We start from the raw sequence: 19,814 nt of genomic DNA on the forward strand, positions 1-19,814 counted from the left end.
TCCCACTGCCTCCGGACTCACCTTCCCCGTCTCCTTCTCCTCCTTCGCCCAGCAGTAGCACAATTTCCACTGGTACCCTGCTGACCACCGGTACCGGTGGCGGTCGTTGGTAACCCAGGCCTCGACTGATCCGGTATGGAAATTCGTTTTGTTGTCCGCATAATGATTTGGCATAGGTTTTTACGCCGGATGCCCTTCCTGACGCAACCCTGGTCGCCTCTTACGACACACAGGGATATGGTACACCTATTCTAACCGGGGCATACACCAGGCCCAGTACAACTGGTGCTCATTTCGCCGACCTCGGAAGGATGGCAGGCTGAGTCAACCCCCTGGTGTTTTCGACTTGGTTTTTATATATACACATATATAAGTAGGGTGAATATACTGGTTCTGGCTCACTTTTCCCCATGTAAATGAATTGGGGATTTTCAGCGATTCATATTTTTTTTCCCTAAAAATAAACCCCCTTTTTGTCCCAAGGTATATTTATTTGTCTCCCCTTTTAACCTGGGGATACTTTTTTTCAAATAACCCATGCAATAAGATAAAGATTTGTTAAAGGTGATTCGAAAGAAATATCTGAAACGTCTAAGCCTCGGGACACTCTTTATCAAATAACCGATGCATATTGTTTAGCTCACTCATTGAACCTATAAAGATTTGTTCATTCTCAAATTCCTTCAATAGTTTAATTTTCTTTGCACAATAATCCCCATCTAAAATATTGAAAAACAAAACATTTGAATCTTTATATTTTTTAAGATACCCCTTTTGTGCCATTACGAAATGATAAACTTCTCTTAATGCTCTTGTTTGACCACCTCCTGAGCCACATATCATTTTGAGATTATAGTAAATTGTTTTTTCATTGTTCAATTGATAACCATCAAAGTTTTCAGTCCATTCAAGGATATTTATTTTTTTCTTTACATCCTCTAACTTACTAGTTTTTAAATTGATTCGCTTATTAGTTTTATTTACCTTTGTTTTAGTTATTTTTTCAATAAGACTTATTTGATATTTTTCACATTCATTATGTTTTCCATTTATATACCAAGACTGAGATTTTCTCCACTCTTTAGTTTGATTAATACTTGGTTTGACCATTTATATATTGCGAAAAAACCGGCGTGTAGCCCTTAAAAAACCCTAACCCATCTTCCCATCGTTAAAACACAATCTATTTTATACACTCTATCATACAATATCCATATGGAACACAATCTATTCCATTATCTAAAATAAATCTCTTATCATCAAAGGCTCCTAATGCCTTTTTATTTACTTCTTCACTATATATGTTATGTTTATAACTTCTTATTGTATTCATTTTCCTATATTCTTCTTTCTTATTCATCAAACAATTATAATAATTTCTAAAAGTTATTGATTTCTTTATTACATATTTCTTTATTCCCTTTAACCTCTTATCAATCTGATCACCATACTTATAAGCATATGCCTTTGCTCTCAATCCAATAAACTCACTCATTACTTTTCCACCCAACTCATCCTTAAACTTACCAATAACCTTTTCATTCTTTTTGGAAAATAACTCACTCTTCTTGCTGAAATTACTTGTATCATATACTCCAATATTTTTCTTCATATCTTTATAAACATCATCAGTTTTTATATCTAGGATAAAACTATCAGTGTCCATATACAACAATGAAACATTTTCACCATACTCTTTCTTTAAGTCATTGTACAAATAATCATACATCAATATCTTTGATAAATCAAGAACTGCTGTTCCAATATAAATTGGTTTATCCATTACAATACTTTCACTTTTCATATGAATTGCAGAAAAGTTCTCTGAAAAAACCTCTTCTCTCTCAAAACTTGGTTTATTTATCAATCTCGAAGCTTCTTTCCAAGATGTTGTGAATCTAATGTTTTGCCTGTTTCTAACATTTTCCATAGTCTTTCCAAATACAACATTATTCATTAATTTATAAAAGTCCCCTTCAAATTTTACTTTTGTATTTGCTCTCATATCTGTATTGAATTGAATATACTTTTTCACCCAAGGACTTTGTTTAAATTTTAAAACTCTATGAATTTTAGCTACTCTCAATCCTTCTCTCAAAAACTGTTTTAAGCTTCTCTGATGCAAAACATATCCCTCTTTATCATAGAATGTTGTTAATAACTTTTCTGTTGATTTGCTTTTAATATTAAAACTTTTATGATAATCAATGAATCATTCTTTCTTTGGGGTTTCTTTCTCACATGCAAAAGGAAGGTCTTTATGCTTATTATGAAGATCACTCGGGTACCTCAAATCAACTTCAAAATAATAACCTTCTTCTTCGTCATTCAATTCCTCTTGAGAAGAAATAACAATATTCATCAAAGCCTTTTCATAATCCTTTTCTTCCACCCACTCTAATTTACCATAAGGCAGAGATTGAGACATTGCCCATCCATACAAATTATTAGCATCAAAATACATCAAATAATTACTATCTTTTTCACTATCATAATTTGGAAGATATTTATTATTTGCTTTAGCATATCTTTTTGAACATACTTGTGATATTCCACCTCTCTTGGACTTCTCAATCATCAAAAGCATATCAACATCACTGATTAAATCTATATCTTGTTTTGTCATTTTCAACAGTGCACTCCAAGCTAAACCAGGAGCTGTGAAATAGTGGGCAGGATCTAATCCATAACAATTTTTATTATGACAGAGTGATCTAAAAGCTTCAAACACATCAGCAAACTATAAAACATCTGTTTTTAGATATAAATCATGATATTCTCCAAGGTTCTTTATCTTAAATATTTTCCATATTTCTTGTGCGTGTTTATATTCCTTATCACTTATCTCTTCTTCATAAAGGTTATTATAGAAACTTTCTTTTGAAGGAAGTTGTGTTTCTTTAAATCTCATAAATGAATCCATATAATCATAAGGATAAATTCCCTTACTTGTAAGAATTTTCTCTTTACTTTGAATTTCATTCCTTATTTGAATTTCCTCTCTCGTCAGAATTCCTTCTTTAATCAGAATTTCATCTTTAATCTGAATTTCCTCTTTAGTTAGAATTTCATTCATTGTTCGAATTTTCTTTATAATTAGAATTTCATCTTCAGTTAGAATTTCTTCATTAATTTCCTCATTAATTCAAATTTCCTCTTTACTTTGAATTCTCTCTTTAATCTGAATTTCCTCTTTCGTGAGAATTTCCTCTTTTGGAAAGAATGAATTAAGATTTGGAAAAGAGTCTGTGGAGCTTAGATTTGATGTTCGGTAGGCTTGTGGTGTTCCCATAAACTTGTAAGAATCTAGAAACCTAATACGAGTTAAAGGTTTTGTGAATATCATTTTTGTAAATGAAATATACTTTTGACTTGTGTTTGTTATGGCAGAAATATTCCCTGGTGTTTTTGAAAGTTCACTTATAAATAGATGTGTATCATAGTTGGCGCTGTTGTGAAGAAAGACTGGAATAAAAGAAGGTAATTTATAATTAAGATTACAACAGGAATGAGCGGGACCTCTATATTTACCAGTAAGATGACAATGATCCCTAACTTTAGACTCCTTAATTCCCCCCTCACAAATATGACAGATATTGTTCTTTCTAAATTCTAATTTTTCTTCTTTGGTTAATTTCATCAGTTCATTTGTTTCTTTCATTAATTTAGTGAGTCTCATACAATCCTTTTCTAATTGTTTTACAAACTCTTGTGAAGCTTTTTTTCCACTATAATGTTCAAGTTTGTTATACTTTTCTCCAACAGATGATTTGATATAATAACAGAAACCACAAGGAATATGTTTTTGATATTTATTTGTATATGATTCTTTTGGATTAGGAGAAGTAGTATTTATCTTTTTAAGGATACACTCAAAATCAGCGTATATCACAAATGGGTGCATGATAGATTTATTATAATATTCAAAAGAAATCTTTTCACCAGGTTTAGGCATTGTAATTACAGCTGATTTATGATTACTACAATATTTTGAATGTTGTTTTAATCGTTCTTTTGTATGAAATGAATTAAGACATCGCTTACAAGGATATATTTTGTTTGCTGTTCTGAATACCTGAGAAGAGATTAATCTTGATAAATTATCGATGTATGTGTAATGTGAATTATTTCTAACACTAAAATATAAAAGATCAATGTGTGTTTCTTCATTTTTATAGTTGTTTGAAATTTTTGATATTTGAACTTTGTTTGTATCCGTTAATCCATATACATTAATAGAAAGATTATTCTTTTTCTCAAATTTAGGAATATCTGTTAGTGGCATTGGGAATTTAAAATCTTTAATGTCCAAGGTATTCTCATATTTCATATATTGTTTTACTCTTTCTGAATTACATTTTGGTGGATGAAAGTGAGCAAGAACAGACCAGAGAAAACATTTATTATCATTGTTCTTAAAATTAACAACTGCCTTCTTTAGTTTTATTTCTTTTGGTAATTCAATATAAGAAGAAGCTTTAAGAGGGTTTGATTTTAGAATGTGTATATCTAAAAAGATGATTTTTTTTAATATTGAATCCACTCCCTACCACTGTATTATCAACATCCTCCTCTTGTTTTGATAGTTCCTCATAAACCCCACTATTTAAAAAATCTTGAAATGATGTTATAAAATGAAGATCTGTTCTCATATAAGGAGTTTGTTCTTCATCTTGTCTTTTCATATTCATTTTCACTCCCATATAAAACTTTAAAGTTTTCATTTCTTTTAATGTCTTTTTAATAACTTTTTCAACATCAGGTTTCACTATTTCAATTGATTCAGCTATTGATGATGGACTGGGTTCTCCAAATTGAAAAATCCTTATTTTTATATGCCCTTTAAATGCCCCATCAGTGTTTTCAATATAATAGTCTCCCTTTACTTTAAACTCATTTTTCTTGTGTTTTTGTGATTGAAGATGTTTATTATTACTTCTCTTCAAAACATCCTTTGAACAGATATCACAATGTTTTCTTTCCAACTCAAGAGGAGATATTTTATGAAATAGATTAAATGTGTGTTTGTTGGTTTGGAGGTGTTTTCTATAATGTTTATATTTGTGATTACAAACATCGCAGTATGTTGTATTCACCATATTTATATAATAAATCTTGCCACCTCTCTCTTCGCCTTGCTCCGCCACTCCTTGTACTCCTGTCTACTTTCTTCATCTCTCTGACTATCCCACTTCTTTTTCGCCAACCCCTTCTTCTTTATACTTTCCTGTACTTCCTCATTCCACCACCAAGTCTCCTTATGAAAATTTTCTTGATGAAAATTTCGTTTATTTTACAGGTGAATCTGTGCTTAAAACCATTTTATCCTCCAACTTTTTCACTTAATAAATACAATGTTTCAAGACACAAAAGACAAGTTTCAATCAATCTCTTCATTTGTTAAAGATACTGAGAAATATGTCAAGGATGTAAAATTGAACAAAGATAAATATAACAACTATTGGATAAAAAGAACTATGGTAAATAATATGAGTTCTTCAATTTCCTTCAGTGGAAGGGCTTTTAGAATACCTGGTAGAACATCAATTAAAGTATCTCTAACAAAAGTTTCTCCTCTCCTTCTGGTAATATATTCAAAACTAGAAAAAGCAATGAAACAAGAAAAAGTATCAAAAAACAAAAACCTTATGGATGAAGCTTTAGAAAGAAAAGATAAGACCATCTGTAATATGCAAGGAGAAATTTGTATTTTTTTCAACAACCCTAAAGATGTAAATCCTGATGAAATAAAGGATGTAAATATATCAGGTGAAATGACATTTCGTTCAACAGTAGTTAAGGATCATTTTAAAATTACCTTTAATATAAAAAATGTTGTCGTTGAATCTGGGAATGAAAAAAAGTATATCGATATCGATGGTAATATTATTAAATATGAGTCAATTTACAACTGAAAGTACAGATGAATTTCAGTTTAAGTAAAGTTTTACTTTATAAATATGCTAGACTTTCCTGATTCTCCATATGACAAATTTGAGAATTGTCCTGCGTGTGAAAGACGGGGATTAAACACAGAGTCAAAAGCCTATAAACAATGTATATTCTGTGATTATCTTCTAATTAATGATAATAAAAAATATAAAAAGGAAAATAATTCTTTTAGATTTACACCAAAAATGAATTACTTTGCAAGATTGATTAGAGAAATGAATGTAAAGTATGAGGGTGATAACACACCTTTCCTTACAAGGGAAGAAACTGAACGTATTAGAGAAATGTTCAAAGGATTGTTGTTATATATTATTCATGGATGTGATTTTCAGGGAAATATCAACACAAGATATTGTATAAATAAAATAATGGATTATCTTGAAATTAAAACTGAACTTAGGATAAAATCTAGTTTCTAAAAAAGCCAATAATAAATTAAATAACCTGTTTTCCAAATATATAAATGAATGATTTTTTACCCATTTGGGAAAATAAGATAAAATTTAACAACCATAAAAATCTCCCAAATTCATTAAGATGTCTCATAGTTGGTTCAAGTGGATGTGGAAAAACCTACTTACTTTTAAAGATGCTCCTCACTCCCAACTTTTTAGATTATGATAACTTAATAATTTTCACAAAGTCGAGTGTTCAACCAGAGTTTCAACTACTCTCACAAGGTTTTAATGCTGGTCTTCAAAAAGAAAATATAATCGGTTTATTTAAACGTCAAAAAAACCGAAATGATTATAACATTGAAGATATAATTCAACTATTTTGTGATACACAGAGATGTAAAAAGAAATCAAATCCGATAACTTGTATTCTTAGTGATAATACGGATGATATACCGTCTCCCCAAGATTTGGATAAATCAAAAAAGAACCTCGTTATCTTTGATGATTGTGTTAATGAGAGAAACCAAACGGTAATGGACAGCTACTACACAAGAGGGAGACATTCTTCTTGTAATTGTATTTATCTTAGTCAATCGTACTTTCAACTTCCTCGTCGTTCCATCAGAAACAATGCTAATACTTTTATTTTATTCAAGTTAAATTCAATAGATATCAATAATTTTTGGAGAGATAATTGTTCTACATTATGTAGTAAAAAGAAATTTGAGGATTACATGAAGCACACGACTGAAAAATATAAATATATTGTTGTGAAACAAGATGAGATATTAAGGGATATATTTTTTGTTTTATAAACAAATACATATATAAATGACAACTATTATTGTAAATCTTGTGGATAAATCTGCTTCTGGAAAAAAACTTTCATAAATCAAGGTTCTTGTGTAGTACAAATGAGAATATTGTAAATTAACTTAAAAAACACCCCGTGATACGCATTGTATCAACAACAACTAGAGCAATAAGACCTGGAGAAGTAAAAGGTGAAGATTATCACTATATTTCAGTGGAGGAACATATGCGATTGAGGAATGAAGGACAAATATTTGAGGAGGTTTCTCTTGGTACAACAAAATATTCACATTGTAAGAGTGAGTTAAAGAAACTAAAATCTGGTGATCTTGGGATATTAGAAACTAATCCAGAAGGAATGAGACAAATTATGAAACATCTGAGCGGGGTGAAGATTTTATCATTCGGTTTTGATGTTGATGAAGAAACTCAACGCAAACGTATGAAAAGCAGAGATGCAAGTATTAGTGAAGAAGAAATTACAACTCGCATTAATGTTAATAAAGAATTTGATGAAATATTTAAAGAAAAGGATTTATTTGAACACATCTACTTGAATGATGAAGAAAAGGAAAATTTCCCTGTTGATCTTTACAATTCATTAAATGATATTTTACAATAAATAAATGGATGCAAAAGAAAGAGCAAGAAGATTTAAGGAACATCAAGAGTTGGTTTCAAAAGTTGTAAAACAACAGGAAGACATAAAGAAGAAACGCAGACAGAAACTAACGGGCGAAGAAGCATTTGAAAGAAAACAAGAGAAATTTTTTAAACCACTTTTAAAAACGTCCCAAGAAAAAATGAAAGATATTTCCACAGTTCCCACAGTAGAATATACTCCTAAAAAAACTTCAAATGTTAAAAGATTTTGATCAAATGACGGAGGAAGAATTAGAGCATTTAGGAGAATTAGAATATGATGATGAAGGTTTATTTCAACAACTGGAAGGGATTAATCGACCCCCTGATTATATTGTGAATGCTCTTCAAAACAATGAATATTCAGCGGATTCAAAAACCAAAGCAGGACTCATTCCAACAGAACAATCAGCAATATTTCATCTTGTTCGAGAAAAGGTATTGATATTTAATGATGAATTAAGGTTCTTGGGTTCTGCTCAACCCCCTGTTAAACTAACTCCGAGATTAGTGTTTCTTCTCACAAAAGATGGAAGACAAGGTTCAACTGTGAGGGATGAATCAAAGTATATTGATAAACCATTGGACATGAAAAATAATGATGATAGAGTATATATTGATCTGCTGAACACTCTAAATTATAGGGTTAGTATTTCTAGTAAAAGTCGGAAAAATGAGAAGGAGAAACACATTATTCAGGCTTTAAGTATCCTTGGTTCAGGTATTAGTTTTCTTCCAAATGACCCATCGCAATTAGTTCAGACTGTTATTGTTGTTAGGTAGTAAGAAGGCTGGAAATAACAATTGTTTTAATGAAGCATCAGTCATTTTACACCAGTTGATGAACATGAAAATAATTAATAAATCTCAATATAAAGACATTTTATCTCATATTAAATAAGATGAGAAGCACAATCCTGAGTTTTAATTTCACAACAAGCAACCACACATCTTCATTCCCATACCCACTACAACTTGACCCAACAAAAGAATATGAGGCATCTTTATTGTCCATGGAAACTTATAATACCTTATTTAATATAACTGATAAAAATGACAAGTTTAGTCATAATCCCGGAAGTGGATACAAAACGATAACAGTCTCACCCGGAGCATATGAGATTTCTCAAATATCTTCCGAAATTGCTCGTCTTATGAAAGAACAGGGTGATGAACCAAAAAATATTGTTATAGACATTCAAAAACATACTTCAAAATCAACGATTAAAGTTAAAAATTAATACAAGGTTGATTTCACAATTGATAATTCATTGAGAGAGTTATTGGGTTTCTCCTCAAAAAAGATTGAAACTAATGGGACGTTTTACAGTGATAATGTCATTCAAATATCCTCAGGAATAAATTCGGTGTTAATTCACTGTGATTTGATTGATGGTGCTTATAATGATGGAAAAAAAACAAATACAATATTTTCATTCAGCGCATACTCAACCCCAATTGGTTATAAATTCAATATGGAACCCAAAAATTTGGTTTATCTCCCTGTGTCAGGAAAAACCATACACAGAGTAAATTTTAGGATAACCGACCAAGATAATCGTATGATTTCTTTTAATGGAGAAGTTATATCCATCAGAATTCACCTACGTGAAGTTTTCCAATAAATAAATACGATGGTTATTGTGAGGAAACACGAGTTGGGAAAATATAAAATAATTACAGAGGATGGGATGTTCCTTTCCCCATACTACAAGGGTGAAGGTATTGTTGCGGATTCGCGCCCGCCGGCGTGCGAACGGCCACATAACTCGAATCGCGGCACGTCGCCCACCGGACGGACAATCCAGTCGTGACCCTCTCGGACTAACGCCGGGAACTAGTCACGGGTGGACCTTTCGGTCTCACCGCGATCGTGCCAATCGGCCCCCGCGTGGGGTAGGGTTGCTCGCCAAATTCGACCTTCCTAAGTACCCACACGGAGGGTCGACCGGGCGATCGCACCTCGCCGCAGGTCGACTTCGGACACGGGCCACTTTAAGCGACCCGTTCCGTACTATCGGGATAACCGAGCGGTGTTATTCGTCGGCCTCGACGGTTCGATTAATTATCGGGCGTTTTAGTCCACGACCAACCCTTTACGTGAAGCAAGATGGGGATTCAATAGAGGAAAAGACGAAGCGAAGCGGGAAAACAGTTCAACAATAAGCACATTTATTTCGCGATGAACGGAAAGCACACATATACAATTACACCAAAAGCACATGTAAAAGAAGAAGACAATGCAATATTACACAAAAAGCAAATGCAACAATGCAGATCTATCCGACTACCGAGCACACGGCAACACTTATACAATTTTACTTCACAGACGGCGCCGACAACACATGTACCCAAAACAAAAGAAAAAGAACCACCCCCAAGGATGAGGCGGGCCTGGGGCCGAGACTGGGTCGGGCCTACCCGTCTGATGATGAGACGCGAAGTGGCGGTGGTGCCTCAACTCCGCGGGCCTCGCGGACAGTGTCTGGTAGGGGGTGGGAAAGGGGCCCCCTTTGTCGCACTATCTCAGCACGGGGGGAAACAGGAGGGGGTTGCTGATGCTCGGGGGAAGGAGGATATCACCCTGTCTCGGGTCCCGCGGCGAGCGTCTCCTCCTCCACCTCGGTCGCGTTGCTGGCCTCTCCCTCTGCAGCTCCCGGCACTGACGCGAGCACCCCCTCGTCCGCCTTCGCCGCCGCCACCTCTCCACAGCTCCGTCTACTCGCCCTCTCCGTCTCCTCTCTTGGCTCGTCCCAACTCTTCACTCTTGACTTCTCCCACTTCTTTCCAGCTCCACCGACGACTCTCTTGAACTCCGCACAACTCTCTTTACTGACGAACGCAGCCGTTTATATAAGCCCCGTGGCTTCGCTCTTTCACCCTTGACCCTTTGCCTCCGACCCTTCACCTCTAACTGGCTCCCCATTGGACCGAGGAAAAGTGGGCGTGAATGCTTTTTGATCCATGAATTTGCATATAGCGACCGCCCTCCAACGCCTTGGAGGCGGGGCCAAATCGCCCACGCTCTCCGATTGGACGGAGCAAAAGTGGGCGTGAGTCGTTTTTGATCCGTTTTCTGTGGAAAGTCCGTGATGTTTTTGAATACGCTGCTCGGTGCGCGCCCTGCACGAGTCCAGTATCGGTGCCCACGAGTGGCGCGAGAATGGTGGGGGTGCGACGGTGGCGAGTTGTGACGGTAAAGGTCGTGGCTGTTGTTGTGAAGCGGCATTGTGGTTGGTGGCTGTTGTTGTGAAGCGGCGTTGTGGTTGGTGGTTGTTGTTGTGAAGCGGCGTTGTGGTTGGTGGTTGTTGTTGTGAAGCGGCGTTGTGGTTGGTGGTTGTTGTTGTGAAGCGGCGTTGTGGTTGGTGGTTGTTGTTGTGATGGCTGTTGAGACGTGGTCGGTGGTGGTAGTAATGGCGGCTGGTCCAAAATAAAGATAGTCAAAGAAAAACGGCTATCCTGAAGAGTCGCAGCCCGACTGAATGACATTTATTCCCTCGAAACAACGGGTTTGGGCCTAACTACACATATACTTACAGAGATATCTCACCTAAGGGACCTGAATGGTGGTTTGTGAATTTCGTCAACCACAACAGTATGTATCTTGGTAGAGGATACTATAAACCTAAGAGACAAAGGGGTGTTGGACATCAATTTAGAGGAGATGGGATAATTGATACTCTAATGGGTATTGGTTCAACTATTCTTAAACATAAAGATCTAATTGGTTCAACTGCTTCTGCTGTGGGAAATGTAGCGGGTGCTGTAAAGAGCATAAAGATGCCCAGAAGGAATCTCATAAATTACAAGCAATAAAAGAAATTAAGAAAGGCAAAACTCAGTTGTCCCCCCAAGAATGACAGAAAATAATTTGAATACTTGGATCAGGGTTTCAAAAGTTTTAACATCTTTTTTCCTAAATAAATACTAGTATGGAAGCAATTGATAGTATCTATGATTTGGATGATACTATTATTATCTCAAACTCCACTAAAAACGATTACTTCAAGGTAAATGCAATAACTGGAACAGACTGGAATACGAATGGTACAAAATGTTTTGAAATAAATAATCAACAAACCTATTTGAATCTATCCGAAAGTTTCTTGTTGTGTAAATTTAAATTCACTAAGGCTGGGAATAACACAAATGCTACACTTGTAAATGATTTCTTCTGGAAAATGTTTGATAGTGTGCGTTTGTATATTGGAACACAAGAAGTTGAAGCGGTTGATTATGTCTCTGCTGTATCTGAAATGATGAAATTTACACTCTATACATTCAGTGATAGAATGGGAAAGGGGTCTGTCGAAGGTTTTATTCCTGATATGTCAATGGGAACAAACACAGACCCGGGATATACTCAAAGGAAAGGAATGTATAATGATGATACAAAAGCAGTAAATAGTTTTACTGTGGCAGTTCCTCTTAAAGGTATATTTGGATTTTGTGATCATGATAAAGTTCTGTATGGTCTTAAAATTAGATTTCAACTACAAAGGAATGATAATGAAAATAGATTGCTTTTTGGTGTTGGTAGTGCTTTTGGTGAACAGAATAAATTTGTAATTGAGGAAATGAGTTGGTATATCAGTGAATATACTCCTAATCTTAAAACAGAAGAGATGTTGAATAGAAGACTTAACTCAAAGAAACCACTCAGTGTATCATACCTCAAAAGAACATGTCAACACGTTAAACTCAACCAAACCACTTACACGTGGAATTTGGGTGTTCTGGAAGGAAAGCCACGATATCTGTGGATCATTTTAAAAAAGCCAGATGGTGATACTGCGACTGATAAGAATAATGCATTGAGTGATAATGCTAAGGTGAAACAACTTCGCGTTTCTCTAGATGGAACATTTTATCCACGAGATAGATTGGAAATTAATTGGAAAAAAAATGATTTTGCTGAAGCATACAAGTCTTACCAAAAGGTGTGTGAAAGTAATGGAAATAAAGAACCTATTTTGGATATGACAGCATTTAAAAGTTTGTATACAATCTATGCGTTTGACCCGAGCGCTCAAAAGGAAACTATAAAGTCTAATCGAGTGGATACTTCCCTATACATTGAAAGAGGAGAGAGTGAAGAAGTTGATACATATTGTTTGCTTTTGGAAGAAACAGAATTACAGATTAATACTGATAATGGTGTGATGATTAGTCTCACTTAATTTTTTGTTAAATAAATGAGTGGCAAAGTACCAACTGGGGTATATGTTAATCAAATCAATCTTCATAAACTATCATCTTGTGTTCAAAATCAAAAGCCTTGTACGATTAACGTTAATACAATTCAGAGAAAAGGAGCAGTAAGAATTGATGTTTTGCTCACAAGAGAACAGGTTAAAATCTTGAATGACACTGGCTCACTTAAAATTAAAATGACAAAACCAATGTTGAAAAAATATTCAATAAGAGAGACGAGTGGAGGATTTCTCCCATTTCTAATTCCTTTATTTGCTGGTTTAAGTGTGGTTGGAGCATTGACGGGTGGTATTTCAACAGCGGTGAAAACTGCCAACGAAAGGAAGGCTCAACTCCAGGCTCAAAAAGAATTGGAAAGACATAACAAAGAGTTGGAGAAACAAATTAGTGGAAGTGGTGTAATTGTAGATTTTGCTGAAAAACTTGAAAGTCTGCCTGATAAAGGGAGATTGTTAGTTGGAGATATGCTTTCTTCTATTGCACAAGCAGGTGTAAAATTAACGAAAAGAGGTAATGGATTATATCTTTCTAATAAATAAATGAGCATTGATGAGTGGTTTAAAGAATTTGGAAAGAATACAACATCAAATTTACAACTTGTCAAATATTGTAAGAAATTAAAAATTCATAATGTGGTTATTTGTATGAGAGATGAATTAACAAATGTGCCGAAAAATACAAAGAATATTATTATGAACTTAGAAGATAATAATGGGAACGGTTCTCATTGGGTTTGTATTTTTAATAGTCAAGACAAATATTATTTTGATAGTTTTGGTCTTCCACCACCTGTTGAAGTCATAAAATTCTTACAGAATGGTGTTTATCAAACATTTCAAGTCCAAGAATTAAATTCCAAGTGTTGTGGTCAATTATGTCTGTATGTGTTATTTCAACTCAACAAAAATAAAAAATTTTATGATATTATTTTTAATCTAATATAAATGACTTATGTTGGTAAAGATGGTTCTATCTTTGGTGTATCCCAAGAACTGGATATTGATTTATCAAATTATTACACAAAGGCACAGGCTGAACGACATAAATATAATATAACCAAAAATATTAACATGAAAAATGCTTATAAATTAAAAAATTATCCAAGCCCGACTGACGCGAATGACTTGGTGAGATTAAGCGATTTATCACAATATATATATCTTTAAATAAAACGGCCGTGTATTCCAAAGATACAGAAGTGTTGATATTATCTCCAGGTCATACAGAATTCACAGTTCGAATTAAAATAAATTTTTATAAAGAAGGGCGTATCGTTTGTATGAGAATAGAACAATGGGGGTATGATATGAATGATTTAGGGTATAATTGGTCATTTAAAATTGACCTCGAAGACCTGGAACAATTAAATCAGTCTCGTAAGGAAGAATATTATCCACTTGGTATCGAGAATGAGTTTTGTGGGGCCACGATTAGTAAACAACAAATAAAATAATTTAATAAGGGTAAATATAATAATGGTTTTGCCCTTGTTTATATCATGAAAACAGAAAAAAACAGGATTATATATAATAAGTAAGGAAATACAAAATGATTTAACTATGGGAAGATGGGGAGGTGTTTCGTGCCATAATATTATTCTAACATATATTTCTAATACATAAATGACAGCAAGAAGGCTTCAAGAAAATTATAATTTCTGTGTCCAAGCATACCTTCAAGAAAAGGGTATTCGGTATTTTAATAAATATGTTCTACAACATAAGAATGAGGTATTTTCAATAAAAGATTGGCATTATGCTGATGTTGATAAACCAACAACTTTAGATTTAATTAGAATGTTAAATAATGAAAAAATTATAAAGTTAAGAAAAGGTAAGGCTCTTTTAGAAATTCAAAAGAAATTTTATTGGTTTCCTGTTGTAAAAAAAATTATTTTGGATACAGGAATAACAAGAAATCCTGATGAATATATGTATGATATTCTATGGGGTGTAAGTGATTCAAGGATAATAAGGGATGAGGAAGGAGTTGAAGAAGAGAGGGAAGAGGAGGAAAAGGAGAAGAGAGAGAAGGAGGAGAGGGAGAAGAAAGAGAAGGAGGAAAAAGAGAAGAGAGAGAAGGAGGAGAGGGAGAAGAAAGAGAAGGAGGAAAAAGAGAAGAGAGAGAAGGAGAGGGAGGAGAGAGAGAAGGAGAGGGAGGAAAGAGCGAGACAAAATAAATATCAAAATATGGAAACCAGTGAGATTAAAAAAAGATTGGTGGTATTACAGAAAATAACTCAACCCACCGAGGAGGAAAACAAAGAATTGACAAGTCTATTTGAAATATTTTCGACAAGACTATTGACATCGACAAGCTATTCATTTTAATTCAAGTTTTTCATTTTTTTTTTTCTTAAATAAATGGAGGAGAGAGTGAAGGCATTTCTAAGGATTCTTTATGTTTTAAAAATTAAGATTCAAATGTGCATGTTGGAAACTAAAAAGGTTTTTGCACTGCAGGAATTTTTCTCATAAATAAATGAGTTATTGTCTCAAATGTAAAAAGAAAACTAATACTAAAAATATTTCATATATTAAAAGTAAAAATAACAGGGTTATACAAAAAGGTATATGTTCGGTGTGTGGTTCAAAAAAAAATCAATTTATCTCCAAACACAAACTCGGAGGAGATATACAAAAGTTTTTATCAGGAAGTAAATTTACAACTACTGGAATACCAGGGGAATTACATCTTCCAGGGTATTCTTTCTGTGGTCCAGGCACAAACTTGGATAAAAGATTAGATGAGGCAGACAATCCTAAATCATGGAGTGAACCCATCAATAGAGTTGATGAAGTGTGCATGAGACACGATATTGATTATGGGAATACCACAACGTTGGAAGAAAAGCATGAAGCCGATAGAGAAATGTTGTATAATTTGTCTCTGATACAAAATCCAACCTTGAGAGAAAAAGTTGATCGGTTCATTGTGAAGAAGATGATCAGTGCTAAATTGAAACTTGGACTTGGAAATTCAAAAAACTTATAGGCTCTAATGATGTCATTAAGACTGAAGAGCAATTACCTGATGAATTACATAAACCAATATTCACAAAGTTTCAGAGAAGGAAAGTTTATTCCAAGGAAGTAGATTATATCTGGTCTGCTGATTTGATTGAACTCAATAATGATAAGGGGTACAAGTATGCTTTAACCGTTATTGATTTGAGGAGTAGATACGCATGGGTTGTACCATTAAAAAACAAAATACTCTTATGTTAGCCTTTCAACAGATATTTAATAAAAGTAAGAGAAAACCTAAAAAATTGTGGACTGATGAGAGTAGAGAGTTTTATAACAAGACATTTATGAATTTTCTAAAAAATAACAGTATTACATTATACAGTACCTTTAATGAAGGGAAGGCAGTTGTTGTTGAACGTTTTAATCGTACCTTAAAAGAGAGATTATATCAAAAATTCACACGACTCGGTTCACAACAATGGTCATCTTTTATTCAGGATATTGTGGATAAGTATAGTGACACGGTTCACACGTCAACAAATATGAAACCATCAGAAACATTTACAAAATTAAGATATGAAAAAGAGATTAATGTCAGAAAACCTAAGTTCAAAGTTGGTGATATCGTAAGAATATATAGGTGGAAATCTCATTTTGAAAAGGGTTATATTAAACGATGGACAAACGAACTTTTTAAAATTGTTGATGTAATAGATACGGTTCCTTGGACTTATAAGATATATGATTTGGAAGGGGAAGAGATTTTAGGTTCATTTTATTCACAGGAATTACAAAAAACAAAGATAAATTGAAATTTTTTGACTCCGCCCCTTTTTGACTCCGCCCACACAAAACCCACCCACACAATCCCCAACACACACAAACCCCCCACAAGCTCCACACAAAAACTCCATCCCACACAAGCTCCACACACACAAACCCCACACAAGCTCCACCCATATTCATCATATTCACATAATTAGTGATTAGTTAATTAGTTCCCCACACACAACATGTTTATTTAATTAAAAAGTTATCCACCCATCCACACAAGCTCCACTCATCCACCCATCCACCCATCTCTCCACCCATCCATTTATCCACACAAACCTCATCCACATAAGCCTCATCCACATTCACCCCTCCCACATAAGCCCCACTGACGCCCCGCCCACATAAACCCCTCCCACACAAGCTCCACCCACATAAACCCCGCCCACACAAGCCCCACCCACATAAACCCCACCCACACAAGCCCCACCCCCTCATCCCCCCTTTGCGCCCCCACCTTTGACCCACCACCTCCCTCATCCCACCCCCACCCTTCCCCACACACACACATGGGGAGGGGAGGGGTGGGATGAGGGGGTGATGGGTCGTTGGGGGAGCGCACCTACCCCCCCCCCCCCCCCCCCCCCCCCCCCCCCTCCTTCATGTCTTGATCCTTTTTTTGAAATTCAAAATCAAGTAATTGTAAACAAAACAAATATAATTAATCAAAATTGAAAATATTAAATATTCATTTGCGAGAATGTATAATCTTTCCCAGCAATCTTCTTCAGATGTCTTGTGATGTCGAAACTCAGACACCATATTCTGTTTTGAAACAAAAAGTGGATAATAATTAGGTTTTATAAAGATAATTACATGGTAATATGAGTAAGCTTGTTGTTGGTTCTAAGTTCAAGCCTCGTTGACCACTGAATTAACACACCAGGAGGCCGACTCAGCCTGTCATCCTTCCAAGGCCAATAAAATGAATTCCAGTGTACTGACAAAACCGCGTCCAAACTAATGATGCAACCAACATAAGGCGACATTCCAAAGAGAGAGTGATATTAATAAACAAATAACTAAATAATAATTCAGAAACATTTACCTCCAGAAAATCATGTGTTGTACCAGATTGCTTCAACAGCTTATGTTGTGTGATCGAGCTGAAATAAAATAAAATAATGAGTCAAGGGTATAGATGGAGAGACAGACAGAGAGAGGTAGGTAGAAAGACAGACAGAGAGAGATACAAAGAGACAGACAGGGAGAGATAGAGAGAGACAGACAGGGAAAGAGACACACACACACACACGCACGCACACACACACACGCACGCTCGCACGCACTCACACACACACACACACACGTGTCTCACCATTGGTTTAATTCATTTGAGATCAGAGGCCGTGATAAGACTTCGTACCAGTCATTATAAATGTTTTTCAATTCTCTTCTAAAATCATTGACCTCTTCAATAAGAGCATTCATTTGATGCACCTCATCGTGATATGTAAACTCCACTTCTTCCAAGGACCTGCCAGGAAAAAATATATATTTTCACATTATCACGATTTAATTTATAATCAATTGTTTCATCGTTCAAAGAGGAAACCATACACAAACTTACCAACTTTGTAGTGAGCTGTTATCTTCATCGGAAGAGAGTGAGTCCATGTCTCAGTTTTTTTTTACCATTGGTACAAGATGGCAAAAAATCAGAGGCCGTGATAAGACGTCGTGTCAGTCATTAAAAATGTTTTTCAATTCTCTTCTAAGATGATTGACCTCTTCAATAAGAGCATTAATTTCATGCACCTCGTCGTGATATGTAAACTGCTCTTCTTCCAAGGACCTGCCAAGAAAAAAAAAATATCAGAATTATCACGATTTAATTTATAATCAATTGCTTCATCGTTTAAAGAGGAACCTATACACAGGCTTACCAACTTTGTGTTGAGCTGTTTTGTTCACGGAAGAAAGATCGCTCATGTCTCAGTTGTAAAAATGAAAATCCCGTCTGGCAGAAACTTTGTCTGGCGAATCACTTATAAGGCAACGATGAGGAGATTGCTTAATCATTGGGTGTGGCCACAGGAAATGACGCTTCGGGCGAGACAGCTTGGAAAATAACTGGGCGATATATTCTCAAATTGTATGAATCATTTTTAAAACATACTTAAAATACCCTAAAATGGTTTGCAACTCAGGCGGTGGCCAGATGAGATCATTAAGAGAAGTTTATCATTTCGTAATGGCACAAAAGGGGTATCTTAAAAAATATAAAGATTCAAATGTTTTGTTTTTCAACATTTTAGATGGGGATTATTGTGCAAAGAAAATTAAACTATTGAAGGAATTTGAGAATGAACAAATCTTTATAGGTTCAATGATTGAGCTAAACAATATGCATCGGTTATTTCATGAAGAGTGTCCCGAGGCTTAGACGTTTCAGATATTTCTTTCGAATCACCTTTAACAAATCACATTACCACTTTCCCATTAGTACATTAGTACTTGAACATTAGTACTTGAACAAATCTTTATCTTATTACATGGATTATTTGAAAAAAAAAGTGTCCCCAGGTTAAAAGGGGAGACAAATAAATATACCTTGGGATAAAAAGGGGGTTTATTTTTAAGGAAAAAAAATATGAATTGCTGAAAATCCCCCATTCATTTACATGAGGAAAAGTGAGCCAGAACCAGTATATTCATCCTACATATATATATATATATATATATATATATATATATATATATATATATATTAATTCAGTGTCCCAACGGGGCTTGAACTCAGGACCTCTTGGGTCCCAAGCCACTGCCCTAACCACTGCGCCAATACCAGGCATTCAATTATATACTTAAATTAGTCTGTGAGAGTAGACTGTGGGGGAAAAAATGGTATTAAAAAAAATTATCGCATAATATAATGCATGAAATCGCTCCAAGCTCCTGATTTGAAAACGAAAGCACTTACAAAAGCGATGTCGACAACGATTTGTCAGGATGAAGATCAGGGATTCAATGATATCAGTGAAGAAAGTAAAAA

General features: G+C 34.8%; 1 long non-coding RNA gene across 1 annotated transcript; it reads right to left on the bottom strand.

The window, feature by feature from the left end:
- Positions 1-17,271: 17,271 nt before the first annotated feature.
- LOC147026176 (uncharacterized) lies at positions 17,272-19,223 on the bottom strand. Its single transcript, XR_015057909.1, has 5 exons — positions 18,706-19,223; positions 18,390-18,614; positions 18,138-18,296; positions 17,868-17,925; positions 17,272-17,584 (listed from the first exon to the last, which is right to left on the bottom strand). It is a non-coding gene; the product is annotated as an uncharacterized LOC147026176 (long non-coding RNA).
- Between the last annotated feature and the right edge of the window lie 591 nt (positions 19,224-19,814).

This window comes from Eptatretus burgeri, chromosome 5, assembly GCF_056783735.1.
Source record: "Eptatretus burgeri isolate ZD-2024b chromosome 5, Ebu_testis_v1, whole genome shotgun sequence".
NCBI lineage: Eukaryota > Metazoa > Chordata > Myxini > Myxiniformes > Myxinidae > Eptatretus > Eptatretus burgeri.